The sequence below is a fragment of the Dipodomys merriami genome, unplaced genomic scaffold, assembly GCF_024711535.1.
Source record: "Dipodomys merriami isolate MVZ:Mamm:240054 unplaced genomic scaffold, mDipMer1.0.p SCAF_8, whole genome shotgun sequence".
NCBI lineage: Eukaryota > Metazoa > Chordata > Mammalia > Rodentia > Heteromyidae > Dipodomys > Dipodomys merriami.
In genome coordinates this window covers 50,192,610-50,213,956 of record NW_027206401.1, presented here as the reverse complement: position 1 = coordinate 50,213,956, position 21,347 = coordinate 50,192,610, and the positions used below count along the sequence as shown (strand labels likewise).

The window sequence follows — 21,347 nt, the reverse complement described above, 5'->3', positions numbered from 1 at the left end:
GGAAAAAAAGGTGTATAATTTACAATTGTAAATTTTGTAAAGTAACTGCTCTGACACAAAATGTGCAAGGATAATTTTCTACACTTGAGTTTTGGGTAGAATAAACAATAATTTCTTATAGCAGTGATGAATCTTCTTGGCCAAAATTTTAATTTTTGCCATGACTGATTTTATTTCTGCTGATATATTATTCATATATTGTTAATATATATTATTTTTATTATCTTCAAATAATTATATCAAGGGGTTTAACATGTCCACTTATTTCAACACTGAAACTTGATCAAATTCCTCCCCCACCCCAGCCCATCCCCACTTATCTCTTTGGCATCCTAGGGAAATGGGCAGAAGCTATGCTAGCATTTGGTCAAATCTCAATACCAGAGGTTGGAAGGAGTCATTTCCTGCTGCGGTTTTTGTAGCTCTCACCTTTTGCTTGACATTCACTAGGCTCTTCAGAATTAATCTGATCAAAATGCACCCCTTAATTGCTTCTCTTTCCTACATTGGCCCATTTGTTGCCTCCTCTTTCCTTCCTGCCTTTTCTTTACCACCAGCCCACAACAACCAGTTAGTTGTGGTGGACAATGGATGAGCAAGTACAGTGGAAACAAGTCTATTTCCACAATGAAAGCAAAGTCATTTGGGTTGTAGGAAACTGTGATTACAATGTTGTTGGCCTTCTAAGCATGAGGTAGGGACTCTGTAATAATTTAATATTGTCTTCCAAATCTGATCTGACTTTCTGCTCTAACCTTTGGATCTGCTTTTGTATTTATTTGCGACCATGAAAAGGTAGGAAGTCTATACTGTACATTTAATGCATAATTTAAAAACACATCCGTATTTCCAAAAGTTAAGAAATAGCTTTTATTGTAAGTCCCTACAATACCTTATTTACTAAGGAATAATAAAACTAATTATACTTCACATAATCTTTGCATTTATAAATTCTAATTCCCACAGTGAACAGCACTTCATCAAAATAGCTCTGATAATTGACTCAGCTGGAAGAATTCATCTAAATACTTAGGACAGAAAAACAGCCTTCCACTATAGTACTGATTACTGATGGCATATTGAGATTTGATCAAAATAATTTAAATTTTTATTTTAAAAAAAGCATCAGAAAATGTCTAATTTAAGGGTGACTTTTTATTGTGGTGTTTCTTATTTATTAAAGATCAATAGATTTCAGTTTGTAGCATTCTTTACTTGTCTCTATTCAAGTGGCTAAAACTTGGTACAAGTGAAAATTTTATTTATTTATATATTAAAAATAATAATCTTGCCCAGGTGCTGGTGGTTCATGCCTGTAATCCTCAATGAGAATTGAGAGGCACAGTTCATACCCAGCCTGGGCAGGAAAATTCTTTGAAACTCTTTATCCCAAATTAACCATCAAAAAGCTAAAAGTAAAGCTATTGCTCAAGTGGTAGAGGATCAGCCTTAAGCAAAAAAAAAACAACTCAGGAACAGCACCCAGTTCCTGAGTTCAAACCTTAAGGACCGGCACCCATGCCCCCAAAAATCTTAATCATGATCATATATGCAAAATTATATACATGCAAAATCACTTTCTTTAACTGAAAGTCAGCATCTTTAAAAATATTATTAGTTTTCAGCCAAGTGCCGGTAGCTCACACCTGTAATCCTAGCTACTCAGGTTTCTAAACATGTTGAGTAAACTTACAGTAGGAAATTCACACTATAGCATGACCCATACACGAAATGAAATGAATAGTGAAACATTGTTACAGAACACTGTGATTATTTTTTCTGTTTTATCCTCTTTTTATTTTCTTTCTTTCTTTGGTTAAGATCTTCTTTTCATTCATTTACTTGTTTATTTTTATTTTATATATATATTCATTTTATTTACTTATTTATTTTATTATCTTCAAGTACTTGTATAAAGGAGCTGCCATTCAACAAAGAAGTTTATGAATTCCATGCATCTTGATCAGTATCTCTCACCCACCTCTTCTAACATATCCCTTCCCTCGTTTTTTAAAATTTTGTAGGATATATATGGTGATTTGTTTTACTACATTCTCCCCCTTTCTCTTCATTTGTCTTCTTTTCATTTTTTTAAAAATTTATTGTAAAGGTGATGAACAGAGGGGAGTTACAGTTACGTAAGTAATTCTTTTCATTTTTTAAAAGTTCCTTGCAAACCAATTAATTTTGCTGTTTTTGGCAGATGCAACCTATAGCTTCAAAAATCACTGCTGGAAAAGACATGAAACCTACCATTCATAAAAATATCATCACATAAACAGAGTAACTCTGTAGGGAACATTTCACTTTGATCATAGTATCTTGCAAGCATCTTCCACACTCTCCACTTCTAAGGACCTGAATTGCTTTTACTGATTTAAACTTTGTCTGAATTCCAAAGGTCGTATAAATGATTCTACGTTAACTGTTGAAGACTTTCTTCATTGTTTCAAATAGCATCCTCTTGAGGAGGACCAAGGGTAAAAACATCTATCTGGTCTCACTGCCAAGATAATATTAATGGTCCTAAGTTATTCATTTATTTTTTTCCTTATAGAAAAGCATATTGCATCTCTTTCTTCATGTGGTCAATCAGAAGCCTAAATTTCACACTCACAAAAATCATAAAATCCCTGTATGATACATAGGAGTTGGAGATTACAAGTCAGGCATTCAATCTCACACCTAAATTTCATTTTCTTTACGTATCCTTTATTTTTTTCTTTGTTTCACATTTGTTACCATTGTTATAATATATTATGTTTCTTATATCATATTATATTTTATTACATATAGGGGTGTGAACATATAGGTATACATGCATATTTATGTCACTTCAAATTTTTGTGAAACAGAAGAAAAAAAGAACCAAGGGAGGGATATGAGAAGGGAAAATCATTTCTATATGCGTTGATAATAATCAAAGTTTTAACATGCTCATTCCTTACATTTTCAAGCTGTAATTATACAGAAGTGCAATTTGAGAAAATTTTGTTCTTACCTATATCAGAAACAATAATTATGAGAGAAAATAAGTTGCTAATACCTTAAACCTAATACAAATTAACTCTAAAGTTTTGCTTAACATGAAATTCCATTTGCAACTATAGATACTTTCTGAATTAGTGAGAAATAACTTTAAGCAAAATCTGTAATTGTATATAATTTACTATAATGCCAAAGAGTACAGTTTTTTCCTTCACAGCTAGGAGAACAATGTTGAAATGCTACATGATACTTAAACTGAAAGAACAATTTCTTCTGAAAGAAGTAAATAACATGTATTTTGCCAGTGACCAAGGTGACTGTGGCTTCAAATACATTTCTAAAAAATGAAATATCCGGATATTAAAGACAGATAAAATCAACTATGAAAATGTGTGTTCAGCTCTATTTTTTAAAGACTTCCTTAAAGTAGTTCAAAACCAAGGAAATTATTTGACAGCAAGAACAATAAAGTAACACTAATTTTCTGATGATTCTTTTTTTTGTTGTTTTTATTCCAGTCGTGGGACCTGAACTCTGGGCCTGGGCTCTGTCCCTCAGCTCTTCAGCTCAAGGCTAGCGCTCTACCACTTGAGCCGCAGCACCACTTCCGGCTTTTTTCTTTTTTGCTTATGTGGTGCTGAGGAATCGAACCCAGGGCCTCAGGTATGCAAAGCAAATGCTCTACCACTGAGCCACCTTCCCAGCCCCTGATGGTTCTTTAGAAAATCAAACTTAGATTTGTCCGAGCAACCATAAGCCAGAAAAGTTGATTTAGTAAATCTGTATTACCTGAATCCAAATATTACTGTCTACCCTCCTCTTTTTCAAACAGCTTCATGATTTTGCTTTCAGATTACTGGTATGTCTTGATCAGCAAAAATATCATTTTTTAACATATGATCTCCAAGAGCTAATACATATTCTGGTGTTATTTTGGTTTCAGTCATCTACCTACCACACTGCAATCCAGTTTCTTTGTTCTTAACAACTACATGGTGAAAAATAGGGAAAGACAAAATAATAGAGTTTAAAAAAATCTTTTAAAGCAATTTAAGAATGAAGGTATCTCAACTATTTGATAAGTGAGAATCTCAATAAAGAGCTATAGAAAAATAAGTAGATAAACAATTATAATTATGATACACGCTATCACAATATCAATTGCTTGAGCACTTTCTCTTCATGTATAATGAATAGCCTTAATATGAATGTTTTAGTTATATAGTGTAATAATGCTGGAAATAATATTGTTGGAAAAAAAAAGATCAAATGCCAAAGGAATTGCTCCTCCCATCTGCAGCATTGTCTTTTTAAAAGTGTGTCTTCAAGACTCACTGGTTTCCTCTTCTTTTGATCTGCACTGGCTTTGAACCTTCTCCCCCTCTCCTCAATCTATCTTGCAAATGTTGGATGGGAGTCCCACAGCACGAATGCTAGATCCATTTCTTCTCACAATCCATAGCTTCCCTTGGATCATCACAGCTATTCCTCAAGTTTTGTATATCATCTCTATGCTAATGACTCCTAAATTCTGTCCTATCTTAGTACATTCCTATGTACTCTGATAATAGTAATTATTCATTTAGTAAATATTTATTGAGTTGTTGAACATCCATGAGCTATCAGGCACTATTCTGAACTCTGGGAATTTAGTAGTGAACTTGACAGTCTCTGTTTTGTGAAGCTTATTTTCAAGGGAAAATGGGCCACAAAAAATTAATAAGTAATATTTTTAGCCTTTAGAAGCAGTAATAGCTGTGGAGAAAAATAAGACAGGATACAAAGAGACGGTATTGATGTTGGAGATGGAATTCCATTTTAAGAAGTAAGCAGGGAAGAATCACCAAGGAAGTAAAATTTAATGGGAGACCTATGTAGAGCAGAAATAAGAGCTAGTAAAGATCCAAGGGAAAAACTTTCCAATGAAGAGTGAGACTAGTGTTCCCATAGCAGAGGAGTGAAGGAAAGAAAGCCAAAAGATGGGATCACAGAAATAAGAAGACATTAAAATAAGAACTAGTAAGAACTTTAGATTTTTATCTTAATCAGAATGAAAAGCCAGCAGAATGTTTTAAGCAAGTAAATGGTATGTACTGATCTAATTGTCTACTTGGTAGCTGTACTTCCATATCTCACAGTTAACTTAAAACAGACCTCTTAATCTTCCTCCCACCACACACACACACACACACACACACACACACACACACATACACACTAAAATGAAAATGAAGTCATCCTACCCCTCCATTTTCCCCCACTATAGGAAATGACACTGAAAGATATCCAGTTATTAAAGCTAGCAGTTGTTACAAGTCACTCTGAACTCATCTAGCTGTATCTCTCCTACTCATTCCATGCTTTACAGAAACAAAACCTTTCTATCATCTAGCAGATAGAAATCTGTCATCTGTTTGCTTCTTAGTACCTCTCCTGTCATCAACCAACCATATTGCCCCTAATATGGGGCATGGTGAGCAGATCATTAATAATGTTTGTTTTGCTATACTCTTACATGAAAATTCCCATTTCCATTCATGACATAGAAGTCTCTGAGTGACGTGGCCATGGCCAACCCTTTATTATTTCATATCACTCTTTTCAAATTTCCAGTACTCCAGCAATACTATTCTTTATCATTTCTGTGAATGTATCTCTCCCAGCTCGGAGCAGTTGACTTCTTTTTCATCATTTTCTTATGGCTAACATTTTCTGGTCCCTCAGTCTTAACTGATATGTCCTCTCCAGGAAAATTTCCTTGTCCACACAATCTATAGAGCTATACTTCCCTGAATTCTTGATCTCAGCATTTTGTTATTTCACTTTACATCACTAATCATACCGTTTGCCGGTGGTAGTAGTTACCATGTCTCTCTCTTTCACTACTTGCACTTTAGCGCATTTTAATCATACTGTGAGCTTTGTGGGTGTAAACCCTTTATCTGTCACCATTCCTGTGACATGATCCACAATCAAACCTCTCACAAGTTCTCAATAAATATGAGTTGCATGGAGGAAGACTTAGTACCATTGTGTCCCTATGTCATGTCAAAATGTTTGTAAACATACAAGATTATTTCTCTTAAAAACATAGACTTTTAGCTAAACCAGCTAAAAAACAACACATTCAAATTAAATCTGAATTTTGTATACATTTGGCTATATATTTCCATAGAGAAAATGATTTTAGGTATGAAATCTGCCCAAATGTCCCTCAATGATGAAGAAAATGTACTATACTTACACAGTGGAATTTTACTCATCCATTAGAATTACTGATATTGTATCATTTGCAAAGAAATGAAAGGACTTGGGAATAAAATCATGTTAAGGAAAATAAGTTAGGCCCAAAGAGAGAAAGATCACATGTTTTCTCTCATAGCTGGAAACTAGAATTCATTTATAAATATAGAAGTAAACACTTTGGAGTAGTGTCCAAGTGTACACAAATGTACACCGGGTAGATTCACGAGAAAACTAAATGGTGTAATTCCTTAGAAAGGCTAACTCATAGACCAACAAAATAAACAGGATATGGGTACTTGAAAAGTGGAGAAAAGGCTCAAGGGGAGTGAGGTAGACAAATGAAGAAAGGAAGGGGGAGAAAATGTAGTCATAAAGTTCAATGTACATCCTATAAAATTAAGGAGGGGAGGGGTGGCTTGTGAGGGATGGGAGAGAATTAGGAAAGGTGGGGCATTGGTGAAGATGTATTCATAAACTGCTTTGGTAAATGAATCTCCTTTGTACAACTACTTGGAAAGAATAAAAATAACATCTTAAAATATTTTAAAGTAGAAAGAAAAGTTGGATACACAATGGAATTCTATGCCTCCATCAGAAAGAATGACATTGCCCCATTTGTGAGGAAATGGAAAGACTTGGAAAAAATTATATTAAGTGAAGTAAGCCAAGCCCAAAGAAACATAGGTCCCATGGTTTCCCTTATTTGCAATATCTAGATATATATATGAGTCAAGCAGAAAAGGTCAGATAAGGTGATGTTAGGAAAATGAACCCTAAGATATGTATTTAAATGTCTTTTTCTTTCATGCATTTGTTTCTAAAGCATTTATAAGATCATTTCTTTGTTGCTTTGTATGTCCTTCCCCCACAGTATAACCCCTGCTTTCACTGTATTTGAAGTCGGTATAATTTGTGGACGGGAAGGGGAAAAACAAGTCGTTTAAATAAGGATACATGTGGACCCATTGCAACAATGAGAAATACAAGTTGTCATGTTGAAAATGAACTTTACAACTTTGGTGGGGGGTGGGGAGGATTGGGTGGGGGGTGGGGGGAGGCTGGGAAGGGATGGGAAGGGTAAACAAAGGAGGAGGCTGCAATGCTTGATAAGAAATGTACTCACTATCTTGCCCATGTAATTGTAACTCCTCTGTACAGTATTTTCACAATAAGAAAAAAAGTAATCCTAAAAAAAAAGAAAGAAAGAAAGAAAGGTTGGAAATTGGATTGCATGAAATTGCAAAGCTAGGCTACAATGCTTGGTAAGAAATGTACGCATTATCCTGCCCATGTAATTGTAACCCCTCTGTACAGTATGTTCACAAATAAAATAAAATAAAATATTAAAAAAAAAGAATATGGAAACTAAAAAAAAAAAAAGAAATTGCAAAGCTTCTGCACGGCAAAGGACATAGCTAGCAAGATCAATAGAAAGCCCACAGATTGGGAGATCTTCACTAGCCATACAATGGACAAGGGTCTCATATCTAAAATATACTCAAAAAATTAAATCCCCAACAACAAATCCAGAAGGAAAAACTGCCCAATAAATAAGTGGACTAAAGACTTAAAGAGAAACTTCTCTGAAGAGGAAAGAAGGATGGCCAATAGACACATGAAGAAATGCTCAACTTCTCTAGCCATAAAAGAAATGCAAATCAAAACAACATTGAGATTCCACCTCACCCTAGTTAGAGTGGCTATATTCAAGAAAAAAAACAAATCGTTTAAATAGGGATACGGGTGGTCCCATTGCAACAATGAGATGTACAAGTAGTTATGTTGGGAAAACGAACTTTACAACTTTGGGGATGGGGAAAACAAGAGGGAAGGGAGTGGGTGTAGGGGGATGGAGGGGGGAGGGGAGATGGGAAGGGATGGGAAGGGGAAACAAAGGAAGAGGCAACAATGCTTGATAAGAAATGTACTCATTATCTTGCCCATGTAATTGTAGCCCCTCTATATGGTATTTTCACAATAAAAAAGAAAAAAGAAAAGAAATCAAATAACAACAGCTGCTGGAGGAGATGTGACCAAAAGGGAACCCTACCGCATTGTTGGTGGGAATGTAAACTTGTTCAACCACTTTGGAAAGCAGTATGAAGGTTCCACAGAAGACTCCACATAGAGCTCCCCTATGACGCAGCAATCCCACTTTGGGACATTTACCCAAATGATCACAAACAAGACCACACTAAAGCTACAAGCACAACTATGTGTATCGCAGCATTATTTGCCATAGCTAAGATATGGAACCAACCCAGATGTCCCTCAATAGATGAATGGATCAAGAAAATGTGTTATATATATACAATGGAATTCTGTGCCTCCATCAGAAAGAATGGCATTGTTCCACTTGTTAGGAAATGGAAAGACTTGGAAAAAATTATATTAAGTGAAGTAAGCCAGACCCAAAGAAAAATAGGTCCCATGGTTTCTCTTACCTGCAATAACTAGTATATGTCTAGGACAAGCAAAAGAGGTCAAAAGCTATGTACATATGACCATATAACCCAATGCTAAGAGAAATGAACCCCAAGATAGGAACACAAGAGGTTTTATCTTTCTTGCTGTTCTTTTTAATGTAATTATAATGTACTATGTGATTTTTTTTTGTTTCTTTGTATGTTCTTCCCCCATGGTATAACTCCTGTTGTCACTGTATTTGATTCCAGTGTTCTGCATCTTGTATATACATTTTTCTAATTTGGAGAGGGGAAGGGAAATAACAAAATGCTGAAATAGAGATTCAGGATGACCCATTGTAACAATGAGATGTACAAGACAGTATGGTGAAAATAAACTTTACAACTTTGGGGGGAGGGAGGAATTGGGGAAGTGGGGATCAAACATATGGTAGGGGGGAAATAAAGGAGGGTGTAACAATGCTCCATAGGAAATGGACTCATTACCTTGCTCATGTAACTGTAACCCCTCTGTACAGTATCTTTACAATATATATATAATATTTTAAATGGAATTAAAGTTGAAAAACACCATGAATTCCATTCATCACAGTTTTTCCCTTTTACTTTTTGAAGTTTAACATTTTTGTTGGCATACATTTGCTGTCCAAAGGGGATTCATTGTAACAATTCCAAACATGCATACAATGCACTCCAGTCAAACTCATCCTTTCTATCACTCTCTGTCATTCCTCTCCTCTTTGTAAAACTATTTCAATACGTCTCCCTAGTCTATTTTCATGCATGTGTATAAAGTACTTCATTTACCCTCTCCACTGGCCTCCCACTGATATCCACCCCTAGCAGAATCTATTTTAGTTTCCTGTAATTTTTAGTGTACATTAGTTGTACAAAGGGATTTCACAATGATATTTTAAATTTGCAAGATTATACTTTGCCTGACTAATCCCCTCTATTACTTTCTCTCCCAGTCTCTCATATACCACTATTGTCCAATAGCTTTCAGTGAGATTTTCCATCTTCATAACCATTCATCACATTTTTAATAAAAAAAGATAACTTTTTTGGTCTCCATGTGTCCAGGATACCAACCTAAGCATATCCTTACCTTACCATATTTAGTGCTTGTTACATCCCATGTCTGCCTTAGAAATCACTGGGCCTAATTAATAGGTGGGAAAACTAAAGCTCAGAGTTGTTCAATGACCTACTTAAGATTACACAAGTAATTAGGACAAAAATGGAATTCAAACACAGCTGTCTATTCTATTATGGGCACCATCTGAAAATATCCATTTTTTAAATGACAGTGTTAAAATAAATCAGTAAAAACCAGTGCCATCTATCTAATCATTGAACCATAAAATATCTTTGCTTTGACCTACATCATGGAAAAGAAGAAATACATTCTTTGTGCCCTATGCCAAGTACAGTACAGAATTAAGCATGCTAATACCTATTGATAATTTCAAGGATTTGTTAAATCCCAGTTAAATTTATATTACTCTATCCCAAGGTAAACATTCTTCTCATAAAAACCTATAATTCTATCTTTTCTTGTATGAACTCCTTGATGATTAGTTTCTTTAATAATACTATTTGGTATTTTAGTGATAGTTAAAAACCTATTCCTATCATTTTGTAGGATTTCTCAATGGCAAATGAACTACAATAGTCTTTCTGTTATTATTGAATGCATGACAGTCACAATCTATTATTTTCCTGGAGCTGCCCTTTTTCTATGCCCTGTTCTCCTTGAGTAACTCACAGTGCAGATAGAGTACATGCACATGAATGCACAGGACTTCTTAGTTCTTACAATTCTGGTGAAAAGGCAAGTCACCAACAACTATCTTTGAGTCTATAAGTCTACCGTTTTATCCTTTTGTAGTTCCTGGGACATGATGGACACTTAAGCATTAGCTGCTGAATGAGTAAATAGATGTATAAATGAGTAAATATGTGCAGTGAGCAGAAGAATCAAGTACATGAATTTTTACTTACATATCAACCACTTACTCTATTCACCACAGGGGCTATTGATTGTTTAGAAAGCTTTTCACTTGCACATTCTTAATATTTTATCAGATAGTGTTTAAACCAGCTCATAATTATATTTAGTGTTTATAATAGCATTCATTTTTATCATTTCCTATTCACTATAAAAGTACTCCTTGAAGTGATAAAGTACCATTCCTTAACAACAAAGCTAAGGGACAATGTCCACTCCCTGAGTTCAAGACCCAGTACAGGAAAAGCAAAAAAGCACTCATTTCCAGGTGCCAGTGGCTCACACCTGTAATCTACCCTGGAGGCTGGGATCTGAAGATCACAGTTCAAAGCCAGCCTAAGCATAAAAGTCTGTGAGATTCTATCTCTAATTAATGACCAAAAAAAGTTTGAAGTGGAACTGTGGCTCAAGTGGTAGAGCACTAACCTTCAACAAATGAAGCTCAGGAACAGTGCTCAGGCCCTGAGTTCAAGCCCCATGACTGTCATGAGAAAAAGCACTCAGCTGGAAATGTGGCTTAGTGGTAGAGTGCTTGCCTAGCTGCATGAAGCCCTGGGTTTGACTCTTCAGTACCACATAAACAGAAAGCTGGAAGTGGTGCTGTGGCTCAAGTGGTAGAGCACTCACCTTAAGCTGAAGAGCTGAAGGACAGCGCCCAGGTTGGCAAAAAATAAAAAAATAAAAATAGGACAAAGTAAAACATGGAGATATATAGATACATATATATATGAAAAGGGAAATTAGAATGTTCATTTGTGCCCTCCTATCTCATATACAACTAATTTACAAATTTAAATACAACACACCAGCACAAAAAATTCTCATCTAAAATCAGAATATTAAACATATAGTAAATTATTAAAATATGCAATTTTTATTTTCTAATTTGTCATTTAATATTGCATTACTGACAATAATGTGTACTGTATTAAAATTGAGTTTTCTGCTTGTTTGGACTTAAAAGCGTTTTTTTCTTCTTTTCGTAAACATTGTACCACATGCTTTATAAGGGCATGTAAGGAGCCATTGTCAGCCCTTTTTAAATATGAATAATCAAAGTTTAGGAAATACATTTCCAGAGATAACTCATTTCAAGCATTGGGAATAGCTGGGATTCTAGCCTCAGCTAGTCTGACTCCACAGTCCATACTATTTTCACACAGAACTTGGTATCCTGCTTTAGGTAAAACTACAATTTATAGATGATGTTCAACCATTGAAGACATAGAAAATAGGAAAGTGTATAGTATTCCACCTGCTATAAATAAAATTCATTTCTATGTACTCAGTACCTGACTTATGGAACTGTTACCCTTCCGTACATCACCTTTTCAATAAAAATTAAAAATAAAGAAAAAATAAAAATAAAGAAATTCATTCCTATTACTATAAATCAAATACCATGATACATAGGCATCAAATATTAGTTTAGAAGAGGATATGAGTTCAATTTTGTTTTCCACGCCAAGTAGAGATGAGACTTTAAATAAATCATCCTCATTATACTATATTTTCCTATTCAAAATAATATTCCTCTGCTTTACATATATCATAAGGATAATTGTGAGGAGCAAATGGAGTCTATAAAACTGTAAGGCATATTAAACTAAAGCAATTATTATAAGCAGCCCTTGTAAGTAGGGAAAAATCCAACAGCCATATTCCTAAACTTCTAACATGAAACACTGGAAAGTACTTTGCAAGGTCCTAACAGCTGTGATGTTAGCTCAGCGTTGATAACCATGTCAAGGCCAAAGTCAGTTCTTCAAAACCCTATTCTAACTTGTCTTGAGGGCCTGTAGTTTAAATGTCAACCAGATGTTCCAAATTCTTACACAGAAATTTGACATAATCTGCAAAAACTCATCACCATTCTAGGAAAAGAGCTCAGGGCGGTATAAGAAATTACTATTGCCAAATTATTTGAAAGCCCTAATTGGAATTTCAACAACAAGCTCAGAGTGTCCTGCACAGAATATATAAATTTAAGGAAAAAGAAAGATTTCTACTGGCAAACCATCAAATCCCAAGAACATGTGCCTAATCTGTAGTGGGCTTCCTCAAATGGTCTGAGAAGAACTTTAAGCTGCCCTCAAGTGTTATTGCTATTTTCTGTACAGCTTTCCTGGAAGTGGCAGTTATCAGGATGAAGACTCTTTCCCTTCTTTGGAAATACATTTACAGTGTGACAGGCCTGCCAATCCTCTTAGCATGTGAGTTAACAGGAGAACACACACTTTCCATAAAGCTCTGGCACCACTTCCTGATAGACACAGAAGTGACTGTTCTGTCTGTACTGTTTCTTTCTGTAAGAAGATGGGTGGGTTGGGATAGACAGGGTGGGGGTGAAAATGATGGAAAGGGTGACTCTGACCAAGATGCATTATACACCTAAATTGACAAATTGAACTAAAGCTCCTTTGTACAACTATTTAAAAATAATTTTCCAATGATTAAAAAAAACTTCTGTATCATATTGGTTTGGGGAGAAGGGGGGTGAGGGCGTGAACTGGGCACTGTCCCTGAGCTTTTTTACGCAAAGCTAGTGCTCTAACAATTGAGCCACAGCTCCACTTCAGTTTTCTTGATAGTTAATTGGAGATAAGTCTCAAGAACTTTTCTGCATAGGCTAGCTTCAAATCACAATCCTCAGATCTCAGCCTCTTGAGTAGGGAGGATTACAGGTGTGAGCCACTGGCTCCTGGCTTTTTTAAAAAGAAAAACTAAACACAGCCCATTCTTTTATCATAGTTTGCTGGAATATCTTGCATTCTGTGAGTATCCTCACAGCTGTGCTCGCCTTCATTATCTTTAGCAATGACTTGATCTCCTTCCGTTCTGCCTATAGATCATTGCCTACCTCTTCCATTCATTTTTTGAAATGTGTAGGTATGTGCTGTTGACTACAATCTGCCTCTGAAAGACTTCTAGTCAGAGGTATAATTCAATTTTTAAAATTCCCACCTAGCATGCTTGACATTGTTGACCACTTCTTCTTGAATAATATTTTCATCATTAACCTTGGTTAAAAAAAAATTTTTCCTAGCTCTAGGACCAGCAGAAGAGGTCAAAAGCTATGTACATATGACCATATAATCTGATGCTAAGCACAATGAACCCCAATATAGGGACACAAGAGGTTTTATCTTTGTTGCTGTTCTTTTCAATATATTTATAATGTACTATGTGATTTTTTCGTTTCTTTGTATGTTCTTCCCCCATGGGACAATCCTTGTTGTCACTGTATTTGATTCCAGTGTCCTACATCTTGTATATACATTTTTCTAATTTGAGGAGGGGAAGGAAAATAACAAAATGCTGAAATAAGGATACAGGATGACCCATTGTAACAATGAGATGTACAAGACAGTATGTTGAAAACAAATTTTACATCTTTGGGGGGAAGGGTAGGAAGAGTTGGGGAGGAAAGGGATGGTAGGGGAAAAACAAAGGAGGGTGTAACAATGCTCAATAGGAAATGGACTCATTACCTTGCTCATGTAACTGTAACCCCTCTCTACAGTGTCTTTACAATATGTTAAGAACAAAAAAAATTTTCCTAATACTAATTCATCCTTGTCATTCTGATCTTTTTATCAGCTTTTCCTATTCCATTACCTTATCCCTTGAAGATTGGTTTCTATGGTTTCATTTTCAGGTTATTTGCATATTCTCATTCCACACACTATGCCACCACAAGGATTTGTACTTTTTCCTGTGTGTGTCCACCACCTCCAAATCTCTAATCCTGGTCTTATTCCTAACTTCTAGATCAAAATCTATGTTTGTACTGGACACAGTGAACACAGCTCATGCACAACCTCAGGGTAACATCAAAGGTGTTATTCTTGAGTTATGAAGCCATCAGGCTCAATGGTGAACAAATATCACCTCAAAATTACATGAGACTCACACATGTAATCCTAGTCATTCAGGAGGCTAAAATCTAAGCCTTCCAATCTGAAGCCAGTCCAGGAAGACAAATCTAAGAGACTATTATCTTCAATTATCTAGCAAAAAGGCAGAAGTGAAGGTGTTGCACTTGTATAGAACATCAGCCTTGAGTCAAGAAGCCCAGCATAAGCACAAGACCCTGAATTCAAGTCCAACACTGGTACACACAAATATACAAACACACATATGCATGCATGCACACACATGCATGTGTGCATGTTCACACACGAAGAAAGAATGGTAAGGTTGGGAAAATTTAGTATTAAATTTGAAATTTCAATCCTGGATTTTTATTAAGAATTAAATTCTACGTGCGACATTTCAAAGGAATTACATTCTACGTGCTACATTTTCTTTTTTTTGGGGTGGAGGGGTCTGGCCGTGGGCCTGAACTCTGGGCCTGGGTGCTGTCCCTCAGCTCTTCAGCTCAAGGCTAGTGCTCTACCACTTGAGCCACAGCGCCACTTCCAGCTTTTTTTCTGCTTATGTGGTGTTGAGGAATCAAACCCAGGGCCTCAGGCATGCAAGGCAAGCGCTCTACCACTGGACCACCTTTCAGCCCACGTGCTACATGTTCTAATGGATACATTACATTTTACAGATAATAATCTTATGTGGATTAAATGCCATAACACATCTAACATGCTTAACAGAACATCAGGGTAAAATTGTTGTGTTGCTATTATCTGTTGGTTTCGTTGCTATTGTCATTACCACCATCATCATCATGGTTACTGTTTTGTCATATAAAATTTTAACCAAGCTAACTTAATTCCTCTATCTCTCTCTTTTTCTCTCTCTCTCCGAATAGTACAATACTGTACCAGTTATTTCTAGAATTCTAATAGGCATCTTTATCTCTTCTCTCTTATTCCAACAGCTTCTTATCTGATTAGGCAGCACATTTTGTCAAATTTTCTATATTCTGTCTCTCATACCCACAACACTCTAATTATTCTAATATAAATACTCCAGGCCTTTCAGACTTTTATCATTTTTACCCTGGATTATTCCAATCAACCTCCCAACAGGTCTCCTTAAATGCACCTGTAACCTACTTAACCCACTATTAATACCTAAAGAGTAAGTATTCTTGTTCCTCTGCAGTGAAGCCCAATTTCTCTCAGATTTCCACCTTCTGAACCCTCATTCATTTCTTCCTACATCTTTATTTTACTGAATCCCTAGCCAGAAACTCTTCTACTGTGATTGTAGAAATGCACATGTGTTTAGTGGCCTGGGCACAGCCCCTGAGCTTTTTTGCTCACGGCTTAGCACTCTACCACTCGAGCCACAGCTACACTTTGGGACTTTTTGGTAATTTACTAGAAATAGGAGTCTTATGGACTTTCTTGCCCAGGTTGTATTTGAACTTTGATCCTCAGATCTCAGCCTCCTGAGTAGCTATGATTATAGGCATGAACTACTGGCATTCGATTTCTAAGTGTATTTTTATGTCAAATATAAAATAGGGCAAGATTTTAATAGTGCCCATTTTAAGGTACAATGGTCTGGAAACATGTTATAGAGCTTTAAGAAATTCTTAGTTTTCATTTGTTAAATTTTTCAAAGGGGTTAATATATATTGTTTCCTGTGCTACAAAAATCTTTGCATGTATAAACTCCATTAGCAATACCAACAAAATCTTCAATTGTAAACATTGATATTGTCCTTCTACTATTGATATATGCCAGAGTGGAGCAATATCTCAACATCACATACCTGGCAAAAGTAACTTGACTGCAGAGCTTGGGTCTGCTGAACTGCATGAAGGACTTCAGTAATTGGGGAAAAACGTATTTTTAATTACCTTTCATTTCTGCCCATGCTCAGCCCTCAACACCAACACATTCCAAATTCTCCTTCTATTTCCTGCCGAGAGAGGAGTCTCAGCGAGGTGTTAAGGAGAAAGCAATCTGATTAAGAAAATTTGCATGAACTTGTGAATTAGCAATTGCCATCTTGAAGTAATTGCATCTTAAAAAGGATTCTGGTTAACATAAGTGAATCCTTAATTAGAGGAATTTCTGTAGCTATGACTAAGCAACCATATCTACTATTGGCAATGTGTGGAGAGGCAGAGTAGTATCTTAGGAAAGATTTTCTCTTACCTCAAAGGCTGCCTCATGCACAAGAGTTCCTTCAGTTTCACCATGCCATCTCCTTCCCATGTTTGAGTGAATCACCCCAAGGCCTTGTGAAAGTCCATTCTATATTCTGACACTGCAAAACCCAACAAAAACCAGGTAAGGACCAAAAGTTCCAGAGTTTGTGCCAAGTTATGTCAGGCTGCCATACTTGTTTTAACCTACTAAGAGTAAGCCAATGTTAATAAATCTATAACCTGGGGCAACAGATGTATTTGTATTATATGTATTCTGGCTATAATTTCCAGGAGGAAAAAACTTCCCAGGGAAAGTATCTAGTCTAACTGCTTTCCAACCTCTTATATATTTGTGGTTGTGACTTTGATGAACTTCTTTGGCAGCATATATTGATTGCAAAAAGGGGGTTCATTGCGATATTTCCATACATGCATATAATGAATTTTGACCAAGTTCACTTCCTGTCTTTTTCTTTTAGGATTTTTGCCTCATATCTATGACATCCAAAATCTCTAAGGATTCCTATGACATTTCCTTCCCCCTACCTTGCTAGGAACTGAAAGTCCATAAAGCATGTAGCAGGATTAAGACATAAGGTAAATTTTATGGACTGGGAACAGAGGTATCAACCTCCCAGCAAGTTTTGTTTGCTCCCTAGGGAAGTGAATGTGCTAAAAAATGTTATACATTAATATCCACTTATTTGGTAAAATTAAAGGATGAAAAGTGCTGCCAACAGGACTTAATAGGTAGAAGGCTATCTGGCAAGAACTTAATGAATATATGATATTTGGGCATTGAGTTTGGTATATCTTGCTCAACATGATGATTTTTTGTTCCTTCATTTTCTTGCAAATGAAATAATTTTATTGTTCCTTATGGCTGAATAATCTTCTGTGGTGTGTGTGTATGTGTGTGTGTGTGTGTGTGTGTGTGTGTGTGTGTGTGTGTGTATGCATATGTATATGTGTATGTGTGTATCTCACATACTACATTTTCTTTATCCATTCATTAGTTGTTGGACACCTCAGATACAATAAACATGACTATGCAGGAATCTTTCTTGTTCATTAGTTTAGACTCCTTCAGATAAATTCTCAATAATGGTATGAAAGAGCCATAGGTGTGTCTATTTTTAGATTTTTTGAAAACCTCTATACTGATTTCTATAGTGATTATACTTATTTGTACTCTCACCAAGAGTTTATGAGTGTTTCTGTACAACAACCACATTTGTGATTGTGAACAAATCCAAGAATACATCAGAAGATAGAGGAAAATTCCATGTTCATGAATTAAAAGAATTAATATCTTAAAAATAATATACTACCAAAGGTAATCTATAGAATTAATGCAATGCCTGTCAAGGTCCCAATGTAGTGCTTTGCAAAAATAGAAAAAAGGCAATTCTAAAACTAATATGAAAGCATAGAAACTCCAAATACTAAAAGTAATTCTCCTAAAAATGCAATGTGAGTTATCATAATACTATACTTAGAGCTAGACTACAGAGCCATATTAAAAAAAAAAAAACTAGCATGATATTGGCTCTAAAACAGACATGAAGGCTAATGGAATAGAAGACCCAAAAAATAAACCCACATAATTATAGCCCTAGTCTTTGACAAAGTTGTCAAATGACATCCAAAGACAGTATTTTTAACAAATGGTGCTGGAGAAACTGGTCTGGTCATCTGCATACAGAGGACTGAAACCTTACATATCACCTTTAGATGGATCAAAGATCTTAGTGTGACAACTGAAACTTTGAAAATACTACAGAAAACAGGAAAAACGTTAGATAATACTGGCATAGGTAATTCTATATTTTTAATAAGACTGCAATTGCCCTGTAAATAAGTGCAAGAATTGACAAATAGGATTGCATTGAATTAGTTTCTGCACATCAAAATAACAATTATCAGAATTAAAGAGCAACCCACATTTGTATACACTTACATGCCACCCACATATTTACTTAGACATTTATAAGCTAAATCTAGTTTCCATATATAAAGAAAAACATGCATCTTCTGTCTCTCTGGGCCTGACTTACTTCACTTAACACAAAATGTTAAAAACATACAAATGGTACAATATCACTTTTAATGGATGAGTAAAATTCCATTATATATATATATATATATATGTGTGTGTGTGTGTGTACACACATACATACATACAAATATCACAGTCTCTTGATCCATTTGTCCATTGAGAGGCATCTGGGCTGATTCCTTACCTTGACTATGGTAAATAGTGATGTGTATTGACTAAAATATTGTCCATTTGAGGGAGATCTCTAATAGTGAAGTGAAATATGGTCTATTCAAGGGAGATCTCAAATGGTTCATTCCTTAGAAAGGCAAAATCAAAGTTCAGTAAAATAAAACAGGAGGAAGCAGATACTGAAAGGAGTTGTGTGAGGTCCAGGGCAAAGAGATGGACGAATGAAGAGAAGAGGGGAGAATGCCATCGAGAATCCAATGTACATCCTACAAAACTAAGAAGAGTGAGGGAAGGGGTGGGTAGCCGAAGGATGTGTGAGAATTTGGAAAGGGATAACAACAAGATATGTTCATAATAATTAGGTATACATATAGGAAAATCTTATCAGATGAACTGAAAAGCTCAAAAACCAAATGACCATATGAGATGATGCTAAATGAAATGAACCCCAAGATATGGACACAAGAGGTCTGTCTTTATTGTTATTCTTTTAAATATACCATGTGATTTTAGTTTTTGTTGTTGTTGTTTCCTTTGTATGTTCTTTCCTCTATGGCATATCCTCTGTTGTCATTGGACTTGATTTTGGTACCCTGCATCTTGATCGTGTGTGTGTGTGTGTGTGTGTGTGTGTGTGTGTGATTTATGTCCTTCTATTATGTGCAATAATTCCAGCACCTTACACACACACGCACACAGAGTGAGATACTTGTGAAACATGAGAAGTTAATTCATGAGTCAATGAGTCATCCCCAGGTGAACCAAGACAGAAGCATAATGAAGACAAATCTGGCTGTGTTCAAGAGATTCTAAAATAGTATCCAGCTGTTATTTAATATAAATTTCACATGCTGAGAGATTTTTGCTCACTTTTTTATGTTTGTTTGTTTGGTTGTCTAGGTCCAGTGAATATCAAATGAGGAGAATCAAACCCACAAAGGTGAGGGCCAACCTTTCATCATTAACTGTGCAAAGATACTCACCTGACTCCAAAACAAAATGTTGTCACCATTGATCAACCCCATGTTTTTGGTAACTTGTTTCATACCTCCGAGACTCTGGTGCTTTATTTGTAAGATGAAGTGACTATTCGCCCTCTTTATTGCACAGGTGTTTCTTTTTCCTTTTGGAGGATTTACCAAGATGATAGGTGTGAAATGCACCTTGAAGACAGTAATGGACACACAAACATAAATGACATTAAACATGTAAACAAAAAAGATAGACCAAGTATTTTCTATACCCATAGACAGTAATAATTAGTAAGTGAATTTTTTTAAGAACTAGGTTTCTGAGAGAACAAATGAATTACTCTCACTGAGAATGATTATCCTGCAAACATATCTTTGATCATGCTGGAAGGTCAGGAGAACATAGAGGCAAAAAGATTATTAACAACTAAATTGTAAAGTAAAAAGGATGTCTTGAACTTTGATTTAAAGTAAAGGGGTTGGTTGAGGATGGATTTTTGTTCTGTGTCAGCAAAGACACAGCTTATATAACACTTATAGAATCAGGAATCACAAGTTTCACTCTGAGTAGTGAGGAATTGTACCACAATGGCCAAAATGTCATTTCAAAAACATTCAAATCCTTTATGTGAATGTAGTGAACATTGAGAAAGGTATATGTAGTTCAAAGCAAAATTTTGTTACATTTCCTCTTTTCTATTCACTCCCACCCCTGACACTGCTCTTACAAATCACAACAGACCTTGTTTTAAATGCATCAATGAACATTTCTCACCTACTCCATAAAAAATATATTCCATAAGAATATTATTCTCAGGGCTGGAATGGTGGCTCAGTGGTAGAGTGCTTGCCTTGAATGCATGAGGCCCTGGATTCTATTCCTCAGCACCACGTAAGCAGAAAAAGCTGGAAGTGGCGCTGTGGCTCAAATGATAGAGCTCTAGCCTTAAGCTGAAGATGTAAGGGACAGCGCCCAGGTCCAGAGTTCAGGACTCAAAACTGGAAAAAAAAAAAAAAAAAAAAGAATGTTACTCTCCTTTCTGCCACACAGATGGTAGTCAAAGCATTTGCAATTAATTACAACCTGTGTACTATCACTATCACTCTCCCAACCCAGAACCTCCAGGAACTTATGCTCTAGATTCTTTTTCTGGTGATGATTGTGTGGAAAAAAGTCATAATGTCATTGTTTAGCCAACTGCCTTTAAGGTTTTATTTTATATATATTATATATGTGATATATATATATATATATATATATATATATGCTAGAAGTTCCAGATATGAGCATATGGGCTTAAAATTGAATGGAAGATAGAAGCAGATGGCTGGGGTAGGGTTGATACAAACTCTAAGCTAGATGAACATAATGACTATGTACTCTGTAGTTTATTTAAAACAAACATTTGGAAGAGG

At 35.6% G+C, this 21,347-nt stretch overlaps 1 long non-coding RNA gene across 1 annotated transcript; it reads left to right on the top strand.

Moving 5' to 3' along the window:
* Positions 1-16,754: 16,754 nt before the first annotated feature.
* Positions 16,755-20,150, top strand: LOC138819363 (uncharacterized). The gene is made up of 4 exons (XR_011369409.1): positions 16,755-16,872; positions 17,210-17,327; positions 19,861-19,900; positions 20,071-20,150. It is a non-coding gene; the product is annotated as an uncharacterized lncRNA (long non-coding RNA).
* The last annotated feature ends 1,197 nt before the right edge of the window (positions 20,151-21,347 follow it).